At 34.9% G+C, this 17,779-nt stretch overlaps 1 protein-coding gene across 2 annotated transcripts in view; it reads left to right on the plus strand.

Annotated features, from left to right (window-relative positions):
- Positions 1-17,779, plus strand: part of exp (expansion) — a 226,619-nt gene that overhangs the window by 48,653 nt on the left and 160,187 nt on the right. The window contains exon 1 of one of the 2 annotated variants that reach the window (XM_034979674.2): positions 3,806-4,033. The exons of the other annotated variant lie outside the window; for it this stretch is intronic. The gene's annotated coding sequence lies outside the window, so the exon portion shown is untranslated. Of the gene's footprint in view, positions 1-3,805; positions 4,034-17,779 lie in introns of those variants that run through there. 2 annotated transcript variants of the gene reach the window in all.

Here is a 17,779-nt window from a genome sequence, read left to right on the forward strand (position 1 = left end):
CTACTTTGTATAAAACATATTAACTTGTTTAAAAATCATTTCATCCCATCATGGACCCTCTACCAGAGTGAACTAGTGTGAGGGAACTCTCTGTTTGATCCTGAATCGACTATATATCATATTTTTTAGTTCATTATAGGCAAACGCTTGCCCACAATCACACCTGATGGAAAGTGATAATGTGGCCTAGGATAGGACACGTTTACTTAGAATTTTGAGCTATGGTGACGTAAAATCATAAAAAATAGGGCTACCCGCCAGTGACGTCGAAGCCTCGACGTTTTGTAAGAAATCCCTAAACTATCGTGAACTGTGCCACTACTGAACACGGGTCTCCTATCAGAATGAAAAGGATTAGACCATAATCCACTAAGTAAGGATTAGCAGACTTCAAAAACTTTTTAGAACATTATGGAGAACTCTCAAATGTTAAAGAAAGTGATGTTACATTGCAGCACTTAAAAAGTTAGACGTTGGGTGCCAGGGAAAAAGCCAAGTTTTTTTAAAATTTATATAGACTAGTGTTGCTGCAATCGAACCTGTTGGCAAGGTATGATGCAGCCTAAGATGGAGCGCGCTTTTTTGGAAGATGCGTATAAAAAGTGAGCAGGTATTTTGACTTGAAGATTCCTGTAACAAACAAAACTGATGCCAGAACGCGTTCCATAACATAGCGGTTGGAATTAGAAACGTGGAAGCATATCCCAGATAGGAGACCGAAGTTTTAACCTATTAGTGCTCTTTAAATAGTCTATACTATCTATACTACTATTATAAAGAGGTAAAGTTTGTAAGTTTGTAGGGGGTAGTCTCTAGAACTACTGAACTGAATTTGAAAATTAATGCACCAGTAGAAGGTACATTATTCCTGAGTAACATAGGATATTAATTTATTATTTATCTTAAAAATATATATTATTTAAAAAAAATTAAAAAGCTCCCGTACAAGGCCGGGGCGGTTTGTTAGTATAATAAATCTGACATGAAGACTTATTTTTATTTCCATTGGATTATATAATTATACAAATTGAGCTGGTTTAAAGAGTGCCATTAGATGCATTTCCGCGTTGAATCTTTTTATTTAGGTATCATAATATAATAATTATGAATAATGAATATTAAATGTCGATCACGTAACATTATAATATATTAGATTAACGAAATAATGTTGTCTATATGGAAGATTTTAAGCGCCAGGAAATAATTAAGACTACGAACATTACTCATATGGGGAATTTGTGTATGCAATTACAGTACAGCTGATAAAGAAAATAAAAGAAGCTGTGATAGCTTAGTGGTTAGGACGTTCGCCTTCTAATTGGAGGTCGGGGGTTCGATCCCAGGCACGCACCTCTAACTTTTCGGAGTTATGTGCATTTTATTTAATTAAATATCACTGGCTTTACCGGTGAAGGAAAACATCGTGAGTAAACCTGCATGCCTGAGAGTTCTCCATAATGTTCTCAAAGGTGTGTGAAGTCTACCAATCCGCACATGGCCAGCGTGGTAGACTATGGCCAAAACCCTTCTCAGTCTGAGAGGAGACCCGTGCTCTGTAGTGAGCCGGCGCGGCGATGGGCTGATCATGATGAAAGAAAATAAATCATTACCCATATTACATTTTTTTTAAATTTATTGGCTTGTCCTTCAATCACGTCGCAACCTACAAACTTTGCATGGGTCAAGTTAAAGACCCGGCAAATGACATGCTACTTTTTATCTCGGAAAATCAAAGAATTCCCAGGGGTTTTTTAAAAACCTAAATCCACGTGGATGAAGTTCCGGCAGCAGCTAGTCCGTAATATATGGAGAAACTGACTGATTTTAATCTACAGCTCAAACCGCTGGGTCATAGGAACATGATATTTAGAATTTATCTCTACGTAGACAATATTTTTAAAAGCCAAAAATATATAAATCCACCTGCTTTCCACATCTAATCTAAAGTCACGAAAATAATGTCGTATGTAAATAAAGAAAAACATAAATAACTTTGAGATTAAGGTGAAGTGAAGGAAAACACCGTGAGGAAACTTGCATGCCTGAGAGTTTTTCATAGTGTTCTCAAAGGTTGTGTCGAAATTCTGCCCATCAGCACTGTGTGATGGATTATGGGCTAAGCCTTTATCATTCTCATAGGACGCCCAATTTCAGTAGTAGACCGGCGATCGGAAGATGTTGAAAGTTTAATAGCACTTACCGTAAAATATCGTAACTTTCTCAATTATTATATTTTAAGGTAAGTATGGGCTCAGATATTTAATTTAAATATGAATAATAAAAATGCTTTTAATATTACTTTAGTTAATTTTACAATTTAAAAAAACATCCTAAGAGATGATTTTTGATAATAGAATAGATAAGTAATCATGGTGAGAGATAATGAAGTTGATAAACTATAATAGATACCTATTATAGATACTTAGTTGAAATCGTTGAACAATTTTGATAAGGATGTTATCTTAAAATTAAATTTAAAATTAGTGTGATAAAATTTATTATTCTTAATAATTTTCTTTATTACTTAATAATTAAGATAATTGAATGTACTTTATCATCTCGTCAACAACAGCGTATAACTCTACATCACCAGAGGATTATGACGGATTATAGCAAACTAGCTTATGCTCGCGACTTCGACCGCGTGGGCACAAATTTCAAACCCCTATTTTACCCCCTTATGGGTTGAATTTTCAAAAATCATTTCTTAGCGGATGTCTACGTCATGCCAAATTTCAGCCCGATTCGTCCAGTAGTTTGATCTGCACGTTGATAGATCAGTCAGTCAGTCGGATTTTCTTTTTATATATTTAGATTAAGCTTGTCGTTCCATGTGTCACATTATGCATTTCACGCAAACGTCCGATTTCAATCATGGTCAAATGTAATGTTAAATCAAGGCCCAGTCTGATTTCATTTCACCGAAATAATTAATAAAGAATTCCAAGGTCACCGCGGCGGAAAAGATCTGGTCAAAGTTGACAATGACCTGTATGAGTATATTATAGTCACGTCATTCCACGTCAGAGCAGAGATGGGGCGTCTCTGTGACCTTACCCATAATGTGGGAGAAATGACAATCGTCATTTAGATCCGTGTTTTACCTGCATGCTTGTGGTTCAAGTGATATGTTTTAGCGAATTAATAATATTAAAAAATAATAACTCTGCTGATATCACTGTCATTGTAATCTTACCAATATTCTACATGAATGGGAATGTCAAGTTTTCTAAGTTTCAATAGCTCAAGGGTTTAATCCGAAAGTTTGTAGGATTAAATCCCACCCATTCGACTAACGCTTACTGTAAGAATAAGGTGACTATTGGCCATGTTTAGACACACCTAATTCTTTTGAGAAAATAATGGTAGAGATTATACTTTGAGATGAAGTTTGAGATTAAAGTCAACAAGTAGAGTAGAATAGAGAGACTATAAGTATTCTAATATTATGAATGCAAAAATGTGTCTTTCTCTCTGTCTGTCTGTTATATTTTCATGGCCCCTTCATTAGTTTGCATCCATACAAGTATAGAGATACATAGTTTGCATCCAAGATACGGACATATACCCTTTTATCCCGGAAAATCAAAGAGTTCTGACGGTATTTTTTTAAAACACCTAAATTCACGCTGATGATGTCCTCGGCATCGTCTAGTTTCAAATATTTATTTGGAATGAGGATAATTAAAATCAGAGAAGTTAGAAGTAAAAATATATTTTAGCAACCCGCCGAATCTTTTAACTTGAGTTCCAATCACACTCGATAGCAAGGTGATTAGTATTTCGGGCGCGGATGGTGGGAGCCGCGCGCGCAGTCTCTCGCCGCCATCCGCCCCGTGCGCCCGACGCAAACGCGCGCGCCTTACTGAAGCGCGCTTCCCGAAACCGCCCTATTTCCACAAAAAAAATTCAAAAATAGAACTCAGTGTCATCTGCCATCAATAGTGCAATAGTGTTGTGTATTTTAAATAGTGACGTTCCACGCTTGCGAATAGCTGCCTATTCGACTTTCACTTCAGATTTTCTGCAAGCGGTAAGTTTTAGCTTATTTTTAATCGATCTCTTATGCAATGTCAATTACGGAAGCGGTGACAGAAAACCAGTGAGATGCAAATTTTTAGTTTTTCTATAGAAGTTATTGCATTTAAAGACGTACGTGCGTAATACACAAGCTGATACGGAACTGGATTTGTAAAAACGTTTAATTTGAAAATCGCATGTTAATTATTGCGTAGATACATCGAAATAAATTTAAAATAGTATAAGATATAGTTTAAGATAGTATTAACTATTTAAGTAATCTGTAAAAAAAATTGTAATCCTATTTGGCCTTATTTTCAGTCTGTTATTATGTAAAAATATATTGTATGTATCGCTGTTGATTGCAAATAAACGAATAAAATAAAATAAAAAATAAAAATAAGATAGCACTGTAATTTTTTGAATTTTAAATAGTTGTTTAATAATGAAGATATGTGGAAGTTATGCGCTACGTAGATACGAAAGATTTCAACGACAGGAGCGCGTTGATGTCTTTACAAGGCGCTACGATTGCGATAGAAAAGAGGCAAATATTTTGATTGCTGTGAACTCGCTATGCGACCTACTTTTGTACAATATATTGTAAGTAGTTGATTTATATTAGACAAGTATTTTATGTGTATAGATTACTAAGCGCTATACTTAAATGACCTTTAACTAAGTATTTTACAACTAATTCAATTTCAGTTAAAAAAAAATACAATATAAGATGGTTTTTTTTAAATTGTGACAGACTTGTACATTATTTTATTTATTTACTTATGCAAAGATAACTTAATACTAAAAATGTATACAATGCGAAAGCCATACATAAAGAAAAACTTATGTCTACCTTCTTGGTCCAGCAGACCTAAAACGTCAAAATTGTTGTTAAAAAATAAATATTTGGTCGATCTTTATCCACTTAAGTCTTAATTATTTTTTAATTAAACATGTTCGTTTAGTAGTTGCGTAACCAATGACTTTTTAAATCAATAAACATTATTTTTAAATGAATAGGTATTCGTAACTGAAGTGCAAATTAAATACATTAAATATAATGGATTTCTAGCGACCTTGGAACAGCCGTATAAAAACTTGCAAAAACATATGACCAGTTTAGGAGGGTAATAAAATTCTTACATAATAAAATAACATACCTACCTTGTTATTATGTTATTGTCAAATAAGAAAAGTCTATCTATTTTATTGAATAATTATAATTTCAATCAAATGTAGGGTCTACGAGACTTCAAGATCTGAACTTTTACTGTACCATTTATATTTGTAGATATTTTATATATTTTATAGATAGTAAATATGCATTTCTATTTTTATTGAGACATTGCTTTTGTGAAATATAATTATAACAAAGCATATAGTACTCAATCTTCTCTAAATAGTACCTACCTACAAAATAAAGTTTCTAAAACATCTAGAATATTTCACGGGAAAGGCTTATGCTTTTATGTAATTCACTTTTAGACACATTCACATACAGTAGATAAGCTTACTTTTGCAACTTTTGTTACATTTTATAATAAACGGAGACTTGGCATCAAGTAAGGCACAGCACAGCATCTTAGGTCACAGGATGACTTAACTAGTTACGTCACATTTATAAGCAAAAGCCGTTATGACTACTTTCCTTCGAGGCGTCTATTTACCTTCCTCCTTTTAAAGACATTACAGCCGCCTGGGTATTATGCTGTTCGTAGAATTAGCATACTTGTACTTCAATTTTGAATACTGTTAAGTATTGAATTTTTGAAGTAAATTTTTTAGACATATTAACTTAAGAGATTGCTTGAGAGTAAACTTTTTCGGGTGAAAAAATACGCTCATACATCGTACTGATAAGCTTTCTTTCATCCGCTTTTCTAATTCGTAGTTAGGAGTATTTCACGTAAAAAGCGTTTCCTTGAATTTGTTTACTCTGGTTATCTGCTGTTGCGGTCTTGAAGATAAATAAATATTGTGCTATATAAAGGCATAAAGATAATAAACATGTTAGGCTGGCACCTAAATGCCTGTAGTGTTACCACTTTGATATATCACTTGGCCTTACGTATACTAGATATAATAGGTATATTATTTTAAGTAAGTAGGTACTAAGTGTTGTTTTAATTTTTATTTTGTTAAGATACGAATTTTACAATATAAATAACTAGCTGACCCACCCTGATTTGCTTTCTAACTGACGAAAATCCATTTCATTGGGCCTTTACGTCATAGAGAAAACCTAAATGTAAAATTCTAAGTTTAAATTCTGAATACCTTCTTACAGATAACTTTTACTCCCCTGATTCGCCATTATTTATTATTTTAATAGAAATCTAATAAGAACAAAGTACATTGTTTTTATATACAACTATATTATAGTAACTATGACATTGAGTAATAGGCATACAAAGTAGATACATCACGAGCCTACGCTCTCTACAACTAATTATATTTAATAGCCTGTAATAGCATATGCAATATAGTTAATTTGTAAATATAAAAGAGCAATTTACCTATACTATAATAATTTTGGTTATTAATGTATACTTTACCTATTTATATTACCAGCTACTTTTTAAAAAATCCACCACCACCCATATCTTTTTAAAAGCTTTTTATTATTAGTTTTTTCTGACAATGGATCACTATTTTGAAAAAGAGAGAGAGAGTGAAAAAGAGAATTTAATTCCTGCTAAAGTTTCCTTTCAGGTACCTATTAGGTCCAGCATAGGCGTGGTTCAATTAAGTAGGTACAATCAGATTATTTTTTTTTTTCTGAAGAGTGTACTAAATATTGAAGAACGTAAAACAATGCGGCAATCTGTATAGTAGTTCCACAATATGTTAATGCCATAAGTTATTCCACATGCTTCATACATTGCCAAACAACCTGCAAACATATTATTGTCAACGACGGTCACAATACCAAATGTTATTCGGCTAAACGGACCATTAGCTTTCCTTTGTCATATATTATATCAAATTGTAACGTAGGTAAAACATGGAAATTTGGACTCTTCGGCGTTGTATTAAGTGGCTATAGATAGCTACTAGGCGGGCTTGTTTTTATGTTAATTTCTATTCTTTAGTACAAAGGCGACGTGATGAAATTCTATGGAGGGGCGTGGAGCGTGGGACTTTCGGAATCGTTCAATGAATGTTTATGTCAATAATAAAATTGGGGTACAGGTTGATCCAAACTTGTAGTTCGCTCTTCGTATAAAAGCTCCGTATTTAGGTATCAGTATTGAGCCTCAGGCCGAACAGCTTTGATTTGGTTTGAAACTGAGGCTGCTCACTGCTTGTGAGCGGTAATTTCACTGAGTGGTGATAGCCTAGTGTCGGCCTCCCAGTAGTCGAGAGGTCCCGGGTTCGATTTCGGGCACGCACCTCTGACTTTTCGGAGTTATGTGCGTTTTGAGCAATTTAATGTCACTTGATTTTATAGTGAAGGAAACCTGCATACCTGATAGTTCTCCAAAATGTTCTCAAAAGTGTGTGGAATCTGCCAAGCTGCAATTGGCCAGCGTGGTGGACTATGTCTTAAATTCTACTCATCCTAAGAAGAGACTCGTGCTCAGTTGTTTATTATAAGAAACATTATTACTATGATTTTATCAATGCAACGCTTTCAACAAAATTCAATTAATGTATGAGTCCCGCAAATTGCTAATGCGCGTGGCCGACATTTTAGTGACGTCAGCACTAGACTGAAGTTTCTGAGAGCTGATGGTATATTTTTATTTCGGCTGACGTCAAAATGACGTCATTTCGATGTTAAAAAAAAAAAAAGTTAGACATGGTTCCAGCGCACTAGCAATTTTCGGGACTTATAGTACCAAATTGTTACTAATCTCACCAAATTCAGTAAGTATTTTCCTGTTAGCTATATCCATCATCTCTGTTAAACGTACACTAAACGATTTACATATTACGTACGCATAGAGACGCATAATATAGCATTGTTTTACTCACATTTCCGAGTCTTAAGGCCATCGGAAGAACATGATTTAATAGGTATATTTTACAACAGCACTATTATCTATTTTCCGATTCGTGAAACGGTGGTCGAATATGCATTGCCAACTTACATTGTACTTTAAATGTATGAGCATTAAGGTTAAAGTTTGGTTGTAAACTCTTGTGAGCATATCCGGTACTTTCAGTCGATTTTCCAAATTATCCTTAAAACGCAGCTGGTATGCACTTATTGTGTGCACGTTTATTTTGCGTGTTTCGTGATTTTTGATTGATTGTTTATTCAATTAATTTTATATAAGCATGGCCAAATTTTATCAGTTTGTCTAGGTGTTTACTATCACAATAGGTATGGAAATAAAAAGTAGTAATTTATTTATGTAATTATTCAGTAAAAATTTTTACAAAAAAAATAAAAACCGACTTCGATACACAAACACTAAAAATTGAAAAATAATTTAATTTATTACCGAATATATTATGTATACAAGAGTTAATATAGTTCCATAATAATACTTTTTGGTGCCGGTGCCAATTAGCTTTAGCTGCGCGAATCGTCTAGACTTCATATTTTTATGAGACTCCACAATGGCACCGACCCCAAAAAATATTATTATGGAACTATATTAACTCTTGTATACATAATATATTCGGTAATAAATTAAATTATTTTTCAATTTTTAGTGTTTGTGTATATAAGTCGGTTTTTATTTTTTTTGTAAAAATTTTTTATTTCTCAATTTTTAGTGGCCCCATGGAATTATGCTATGACTGATTAAAAATCTACTGTTTACTATGCTATTACACTGACCGCGAGCAATTTACTCTTATCCGTTGAGGAGTTCCAGTATCTATCTTCGAAGATGTTCATCAGATCTTCACCAAATTTAAATGGGACCAACTTTGAAACAAAAAAAGAATTTTCAAAATCGGTCCAGGCGTCTTCGAGTAATCGGGGAACATACATAAAAAATAAAAATAAATAAAAAGATTCCGACGAATTGAGAACCTCCTCCTTTTTTTGAAGTCGGTTAAAAATTGAATAATTATTCATTAGTAGCAATAAATGGACGGTTGTGCATCAGTGATGAGAATTGATGATATAATTAGACTAGTTTTAAACTGATTAAATCACGCAAAACTGAAAATAAATTTGATATCATCATAAGGTAAGTATATATAAATCGGCATACGTGAATTTTTCTGTCATTAAAATTATTAATGATCTCATACACCATTTCTTATAGAATTTATTTTGAATTTTGGTAGGATTAGATCTTCAAAGAAAACCCATTAAAATGTGAACTTTAGTTTATTTATTCGCACCTACAACACATTAAATTTTTATGTGTCTGTCCTGTTAATAAATCTTTGGGTTTAAATAGCAGACGCTTAATTTCTTAGACAACATAACATTTTATTTTATTTTATCACAAAAAAAATCTGTTTGAAATCTTTAGGAGACTTTTTACTGAGAAGATATATAACATTGTTACTAGACATTTCTTCTGGCTTTACACAGTGCCTGTCTAACAAAATTCGTCAACTACCTGACAAACAAAGAGAAACTACCGGTGGGTCTTTATCTTTATACGGATTTTTGAAAATGCATTCTCTAAGTGTCGATTCGACACCATATTCGACCTTGTCAAAATCGAAGCGTAAACCTAAAATTATACAGAGATAAAATGCTTTTTCTCAGTAAAAAAGTAAAAGGTAGAAGAGTTGTCTTGGTATTTTAATATGCCATAATTTTAAAATGCTTTGATCCGCTGCCAACGTGAATCAACCCAATGATGGGAAATCCCATCATCCCCTTTTTAGGCACCATATCAGTAATAGAACTTGCTCTGAGAGACACTAATCGTACCTATTGTTTGGTGAAAACTTGAATACACAATCTGTTCAGTATACTCTTGAGACGAACGTGGTGGACTGACTTTCCTTTTTTTACTTATAAGTAGCTAGCTTTTGTCCGTAATTTCATCCACGTGGATTTTTAATTTTTTTAATTTACCATTCGTTTTGAAGATTACCCCGATTAAGTCGAACAAACAGACATCCAATTTTTTAAATAATGGGTATTTGTAGATAATGTGTAAAGGACTTAAGTGACCCGTGTGCTCGTTTGCTTGCCATTTTTATAAAAAAAAAGTTATTTAGAAATTAAAGACAGACACGTTAATTTTATGTATTTCTGTAGAGTTCCAACTTCTACAGCTCTAGATTTCTAATTACGTATTTAATTTGTAAGCATTAATTAGGTGATATAAGAATGTTGAAAAGTTGAAGCGATTTCAATCTGAAAAGGACCGAAAGAACTGGTCCGTCTCATAATATATTTGAATTTTAAATAGTCACGTTGTTTTCCGTATAATCATGTAGGTGCTTTATTCCTGTTGATAAAACATGTTTGATTGGCTTGATAAGGTCACATCTCGGTTATAAGTAACGATTTTTATAAATATTTGATTACAAAGTTATATGCCAATGTTTTGTTCAAATGTTTTAAGTTCATCGCACATTACTGCGAGGGCCGTAAAGAGCGCAATTGCCGAAAAACTGTAAGAGCCGCAAGATAGTTTTTCACCACTACTGAGACCATAGGCATAGTGGTGAGAGATGTGGTCTTATAAGCGATCGATTTCAGGTGTGGTTCGCGGTAGAGGAAGTTCTGAAAATAATTTCTAAATTGACTACCTTCTGACTAGTGCAAGTCTACAACAATGGTTGGTTACCATCCTACCGACAACGAAACTTCACCAAGCGATAAGCATTCCGACAAGATTGTGCACCGAAACACAAGACATAATAGATAGTCCTTCCAGGATAGCCTGGTTTCGTAATCACAGTCGAGGGCTAAATTGTATTTATTTAAGTCGCATTTATTCGATACTCGATTCGCATATTATGATACCTTCAACTCGTTCTAGTAATTAGCGTTTTTAATACTGAATAACTCGTTGCGGCTTTTACGCCTCTTGCAGTCATATGCGATTGCAATAAGTTTGGATTTTTATTGAAATGTTCTATGCAAATGTATTTCTTTTTGTTCTAACGCTTTGGCAAATAATAGCTCGATTTTTTGTGAAGAGCTTATTATATTATACAGGTGTTGATAAGTTTTAGTTCTAAAAGATAATAGAATATGATGTTCTCACTTCTTATCTTGAACAATCAAAAAATACTATAGGTACCTATTGATTTAAAAAATAGACCCTAATGGATTTCGATACTGTTTCGGATAAATCAGTTTATTTATCATAGGTCGGTAGGTACGTACCGAGGACTGAAAGCGATTTTATTATTTTTGACTAGCTGATGCCCGCGACTTCGTCCGCGTGGAATTAGGTTTTTCAACAATCCCGTGGGAACTCTTTGATTTTCCGGGATAAAAAGTCTATATCACTCTCCAGGTATCCCAGGTAGACCAGGTCTTTATCTATACCCATGCAAAAAATCACGTCAATCCGTTGCACCGTTGCGACGTGATTGAAGGACAAACCAACAAACAAACACACTTTTGCATTTATAATAAGGGTACTGATAATAAGGTCCTAATATAGGTAATTCTTTTTCTTTTTGCAATGTTTCAGTACCTGTTCAGTGTTGTTTTTTGGCATTTTGTCCATACATCAAAATAAATGTCAATAGCAGCCACTTAGCGATTAAGATGCTCTTAAGTATTAAGATACGGTTCAGTAATCGCCCATAAGAGGGTTTTCAAGGCTAGAAAATCTACTTAAAAGTCGATACTAATGTTGAATGCGACATCAAATCCTAAGCAATATTAATTATAGCTATTAATTTAGAATTGACATGAAAGCAACCTGAAGTGGCAATGGGCAGATCATGTCTGTCGTAGAACCGACGGCCAATGGAGCAGACGGGTTCTGGAGTGGACATGTCATGCCGGCAAGCGCAGTGTAGGACGACCTCCTACCTCGATGGAGGTAGCGAGAAGCGGGTGGATGGGGATGGCGAAGGACCGTGTTTGGTGGCGTGCTCTTGAACATGCCTATGTCCAGCAGTGGACACATACAAGCTGATGGAATGGATTGGATACATGAAAACACAATTGCAACTATTTGTTTAGATAGTGTGTACTTATCGTAGATGTATTACTTACATTGAATAAAACGTCGGCATTCCTTATTTTACCCAATCGTGTAAAAAGTGAAATCACAATCAATTTGGCACTTGACACTTGCCAATACCGTTAGTTGAACAAACAAATTGAGGACGGGTTATACAATGTGTGCATAAAAACTTTACGTTTATTAATAATCGAAAAACGATTGCATTGATGCTACGTGTTTAGTTAACAGTACCTACTCATGATCATTGAAATTGTATGCATGGTTGTACAGCACTCTGACATTTGTGTGTGTGTGTGTGTGTGCGTGTGTGTGTGTGTGTGTGTGTGTGTGTGTGTGTGTGTGTGTGTTTATATGTGTGTGTGTGCATGAGTGTGTAGTTATTTGTGTCTACTACGACTACGATTATATAATATATAAATAAGTCAATCGATCTAATTTTTTCACGATAAATAATTAAAACTTAAAAGTCAATGACGAATTCGCGGACAAATTCGAATTATACACACTAATTTTTAAACCATTACCATACCATAGTAAAATCTGCTTAGTCCGAATCCGATACTTATCACGTTTTAAATGCAGTAAAAAAAACGATTTTCGTTTATTTATAAAACATAATGTCATAATATTGTTAGCGTACATATTGAGACACGCGGCGTTGTCATGCCGTTTCATTATTCGTAGCGTATAATGTGTCCACCCTTTTATTCACATTTTTCTAAAATAATGCAAAAAGTGAAAAAAAATCGTTTGCACATTTAAAACGATAAAGCTCTCCTGTATTTTGTTCTTATTTTTATGGTAATTAAAAAGTAGTCATCCTGTAAATTTTTTAACAAAATAAACGGTGTTGCATAGGTAGGTCTAAGTACTAAATAGAGCCAAAAAGTAATTTGAAAAAAAAAACCTTTGATTAGATTCAGACTATTAAAAGCGGCAACGTTATAGAGTGATATATGGTAATATCCTATTTAAAATACATTAAAAAGATTAACAATGAAACAAGGAGATATAAATTATAACGAAGAGGATCTCGAGCAAGGGTACCACTGAACCGGATCCTATACCAACTAGATTCTAATCGTGTTTTAAAACAATTTTAGTATCAAATAGATAATATTATTATAAATAAAATAATTAATTGTGAAAATGATGTCATTTATTTAGGACGCTTAGGACGTAAAATAAAAAAAAATAAAAAAGGTGAATGAGCTGATATTTGATATGTAGGTACCTACCTACCTACTGGTTTTGACTTTGACATTTCAAACAGCCGTACTCAGAGTCGCTGGAGTCGCTTAATCGTTACTTAAGTTTAGCTAAAACGAGACAGAGCTATATCTCTCACATAAATCTGTCTCGTTTTAACTTGATCTGAAGTAACGATTAGCGACTCTGAGTACGGCTGAATGACATCGATTACCCGTACATTTTTTTGCACCTTCACCATATTATTCTAAGAATATCCTCACCATTATCTAATTAATGGAAGGTCTAATTAATGGAAGGGTAGGAACGAGCACAACCCTCAGTAATGAAAAGCAGTATAAACAGAGATAAATAATATTTTTCTCGATTTGTAAATCTAATTTGTTGGAAAAAAAATTGTAATTAAGTATAATAAAACTCGATGATGCCCATGACTTTGTCTGTGTGGATTTAGATTTTTCAAAATCCCGTGTGAACTCATTTCTTTGGTATATAACGTAGTCCAGGTATGTTTTATTCCAGGTGCGAGCTATATTCTGTGTATTGTGTGTTAGTATAGTCAAAAAAAATCGATTTATAAAAATCTAGCAAACAGACAGACACGTTTATAATATTAGTAAAGATAGAAGGCAGTAGAAACCTCCAACCCGTGGCAGAGTCTTAACATAGATAAGGCTATTACATAAAACTTTATATCTAAATAAACATAGTTCTACTTAAAAAAATCTCTTTAATAAAATTTTCGGACATCTTAGTTGAATAAATATACATAAATATGCATATAGTATGTCACGTCCATAACATGTTATATCACGAACTCGCCACGTGATTTTATTTTTGTATCGATTAATTTTTTATCTAATTTGTATGTTTTTTTTATATTTTGGAATCAAGCGAACCTACCTATTGAGAATTGCAGTTATTAATTTATAATGATTGACATTTGACAAGGAAAAGTTTCATCATCATCCCAACCTATTACCGGTCCACTACTGATCACAGATCTCCTCTTTGTGAAGGGTTTAGGCCATACACCACGCTGGCCAAATTCGGATTCATGATGGATTCGGCATGGCATGATAGCAATGGCTCTTCATACGAGTTCTCCATAATGTTCTCAGAAAGGTGTGCGAAGTCTGTCAATCCGAACTTGACCAGTGTAGTGGAGTATGTAGTCTAATATCTGAATCCTTCTCATACTTAGCGGAGTTTCGTTCTCATGAGCGGGGCGGCGGCGGCGATGGGTTTATTTTGTTTACTTTTTAACATTTTGGGCTAAAAATTTAAATAAATATGTTCAAATAAACATCACTCTTTAGATCCGCTCAGTTACCAAGTGGCACGGATCGATACGGCTCTGTAAGGCCTCGCTTACGGAGACGCGGGGCGTCGCGCGTCACGTGTGGCGTGGCGTCATGCGTGTGAAGCGGCACTTAGCATCGCACGCGTAATCACAAACATATGGCAATATACGATGTTGTTCGTAGAGATGCGAGGCGGGAAGAGTGGCGGTGCCCGCCGCTGCGCTCGCGGCGTTGCACGCGGCGGGCGCGTCTGCGTTATGCGATTTCCAAATAAAGAGTGTCAGAAGATTCTGCTTCGGGCATCGCTTCATCGAGAATTGCCGCAGCGTGCGCCGCCACGATGAACGCCGCGTGGGACGCTCCATCTCAAACAAACGCGAATAAAATTGCTTCTCCGTAAACGCACTCATACAATGCCATATGTTTAAATTCAGTGCGGGCCGCGCCGCCCATCACAACGCGCGACGCCCCGCGTCTCCGTATACGAGGCCTTAGTATAAAATCGAATGTTGCGATTGTGTGACATTTTGGAAAACTCGTTATACCTATCGTGTAAAACCAGACGTCCTTACTGCCTACAGTCACCTTCATTATAAAGCAGTGATTGCCGCGAACGTATTAATTTAAGAGTGTTCTGTATTTATATTAAATACAAACCATATATTATGTTTCTAGGGCTATACTCACGTATTCAGTAGACGTTAGCCCGACTAGTTTCGAACCCATCCGGGGTCCTTTATCAAACCATATAATATTATCTACTAAAGTAATAACCAATCAGTGTACCCTTATTATAAATGCGAAAGTGTGTTTGTTTGTTGGTTTGTTGGTTTCTCCTTCAATCACGTCGCAACGGAGCAACGGATTGATTTTGCATGTAGTCAAAGACCTGGAGAGTGACATAGGCTAGATTTTATCCCGGAAAATCAAAGAGTTCCCCCGGGATTTTAAAGTCCACGCGAACGTAGTCGCGGGCATCAGCTAGTAATTATAATAAGTACGAAAGTGTGTCTGTCTATCTGTCCATCTGTTATTTTTTTACATCCCATGCATTTTACTAATTTTGAAGCTACAAAGATAGCTTTCACCTCGGAGACGGGCATTGGTTACTTTTTAATTTTATCTCGAAAAAAAAAGAGTTCCCCTGGAGTTTTTAAATCTAAATCCAAAAGTGCGTGAAAAGAAAACAATGCATATACCTATCGAAAAACATTTTGGTAGGTATATTGGTACTGGAAAAAATAACTATAATTTACTTAATACAATTCTCCTTACCAGATTTTTTATTTTTAATAAAATACTTACGTCGTCTATGTGTTATGAAGATACAATTAAATTAAATAACTGGTACTTAGAGGCATTCTTCGTGTCCGTTCTTAGTGAAACTCTTCACTTTAATAATGTTTATGTTAACTTTCTAACATAGTTGTGTTTGAGTGATTAGTTTATACGGCTCAGGTCTTCTAGCTTTCAGACTTTCTGATTGTTAGTCAGTTTGTTTAGCCAAGAGAAATTATTATATTTATTGAGTCAATAAATCACAAGACAAAATGGATTACCTATAGGTATACAAAAACTGAGAAATAACTACATAAAAAATCGGTCAAATGGAAGGGCCGTGAAAAGCTAGCAGACAGACAAACTTTCACGTTAATTGTAATATTGTATGGAAGTATGGATTTGACTCAAATTATATTAATTGTTTTTGACTCAACACAAAGTCATAAAACACAAAAGGTCACTCGAGATAAATGTTGGGGTCTCAACGTGCTGGAATGGCGACCTCGCACTGCAAAGCGCAGCGTTGGCAAACCCGCCACTAGGTGGGCAGCAGAGACGGATAACATAAAAGTGAGTCGCAGGAAACCGTTGGATCCAGCAGGCACAAAACTACGGTGTGTTGAAGTCCCAATAAGAGAAATTATTACAAAACCAACATGGCTACTATGTTTATTAACTTTATTTTTACTGATCTCTCCATATATCAGTCAACTGAACAAACACCAGTCACTTTGTGTTTCCACTATCGATACATCATTATTTTACCATCCATTGATACGATGTTATGTGCAAATTGTAAGCTTGTATTAAGTCTGGTGATATTGCATACCTGCATGAGCTAGCAAGTGACAGTTTCCCGCGCTCTATATGCAAAATAACGCCCCATAAATGTAAACCCTTTCATCCTGTCCATACTAAATGGACAAAACTTGTTATTTAATATAAAGAAAATAATAAAAATTTGAATTCAGTATAATTATAGTATGCTAGCTTCGTATATAAGACCTAGCTAGACCATCCTTCAGGGTAAAACAGTATCAATCCGCTCTGCTGTAGTCTTGCGGCATCACCTATTCACATCCAGTGTGCAATACTTATTACTTTCTTGTACTTATTAAAAATCGCACATCCGTTTGGCAAAACACCGCAGTGATAGCCTAAGTGGCTAAGTGTAAGCCTCTTAGTGGGAGGTCAGGGGTTCGATCCCAGGCAAGCATCCCTAACTTTTTGGAGTTGTGTCTGTTTTAAGCAATTAAGTATCACTTGCTTTAACGCTGAAGGAAAACGTCGTAAGGAAACCTGCATGCGTGAGATTTCTCTATAATGTTCTCAAAGGTATGTGAAGTCTGCCGATCCGCACTTGGCCAGCGTGGTAGACTATTACCAAAATCTGTCTCATTCTGACACATACCCGTACTCAGTATGATAATGGTGGGTGGTGGTTGATGAAGAAAGATGTTTCGTTCATGTTTCGTGAGCCAAACGTTTGTGTTAGGTCTTTCGTACGACTCTACAAACCTTTGTATAGGGTCTTTTGTACTCTATATCTCTACCTACATTACATCGTTCTTTTTCTTATGCATTTAAATAAGCTTATAGGTAATTAGACTAATTAGTTAGTTTCATTTATTTTTTTGACATGATAAAAAATGTGGCTGCCGCGAGCCATAACACACATAAATAATAAATACCTAAGTACTAATAAGACTTTCATTCATCATTATAGTTTTTGCCTTCGGCTGAGTCCGGAACAAAGCGTCACAGCTAACAATACCTCATTAATTACGTATGGTTGTATAGACAAACTGACAAAGAAACTTTTGATTGGTGTTTATTGTAGTTTAAAGCAATTCTTTCAGCCGGGTTCTATAATTGCACCTCATT

This window comes from Maniola hyperantus, chromosome 2, assembly GCF_902806685.2.
Source record: "Maniola hyperantus chromosome 2, iAphHyp1.2, whole genome shotgun sequence".
Lineage (NCBI taxonomy): Eukaryota > Metazoa > Arthropoda > Insecta > Lepidoptera > Nymphalidae > Maniola > Maniola hyperantus.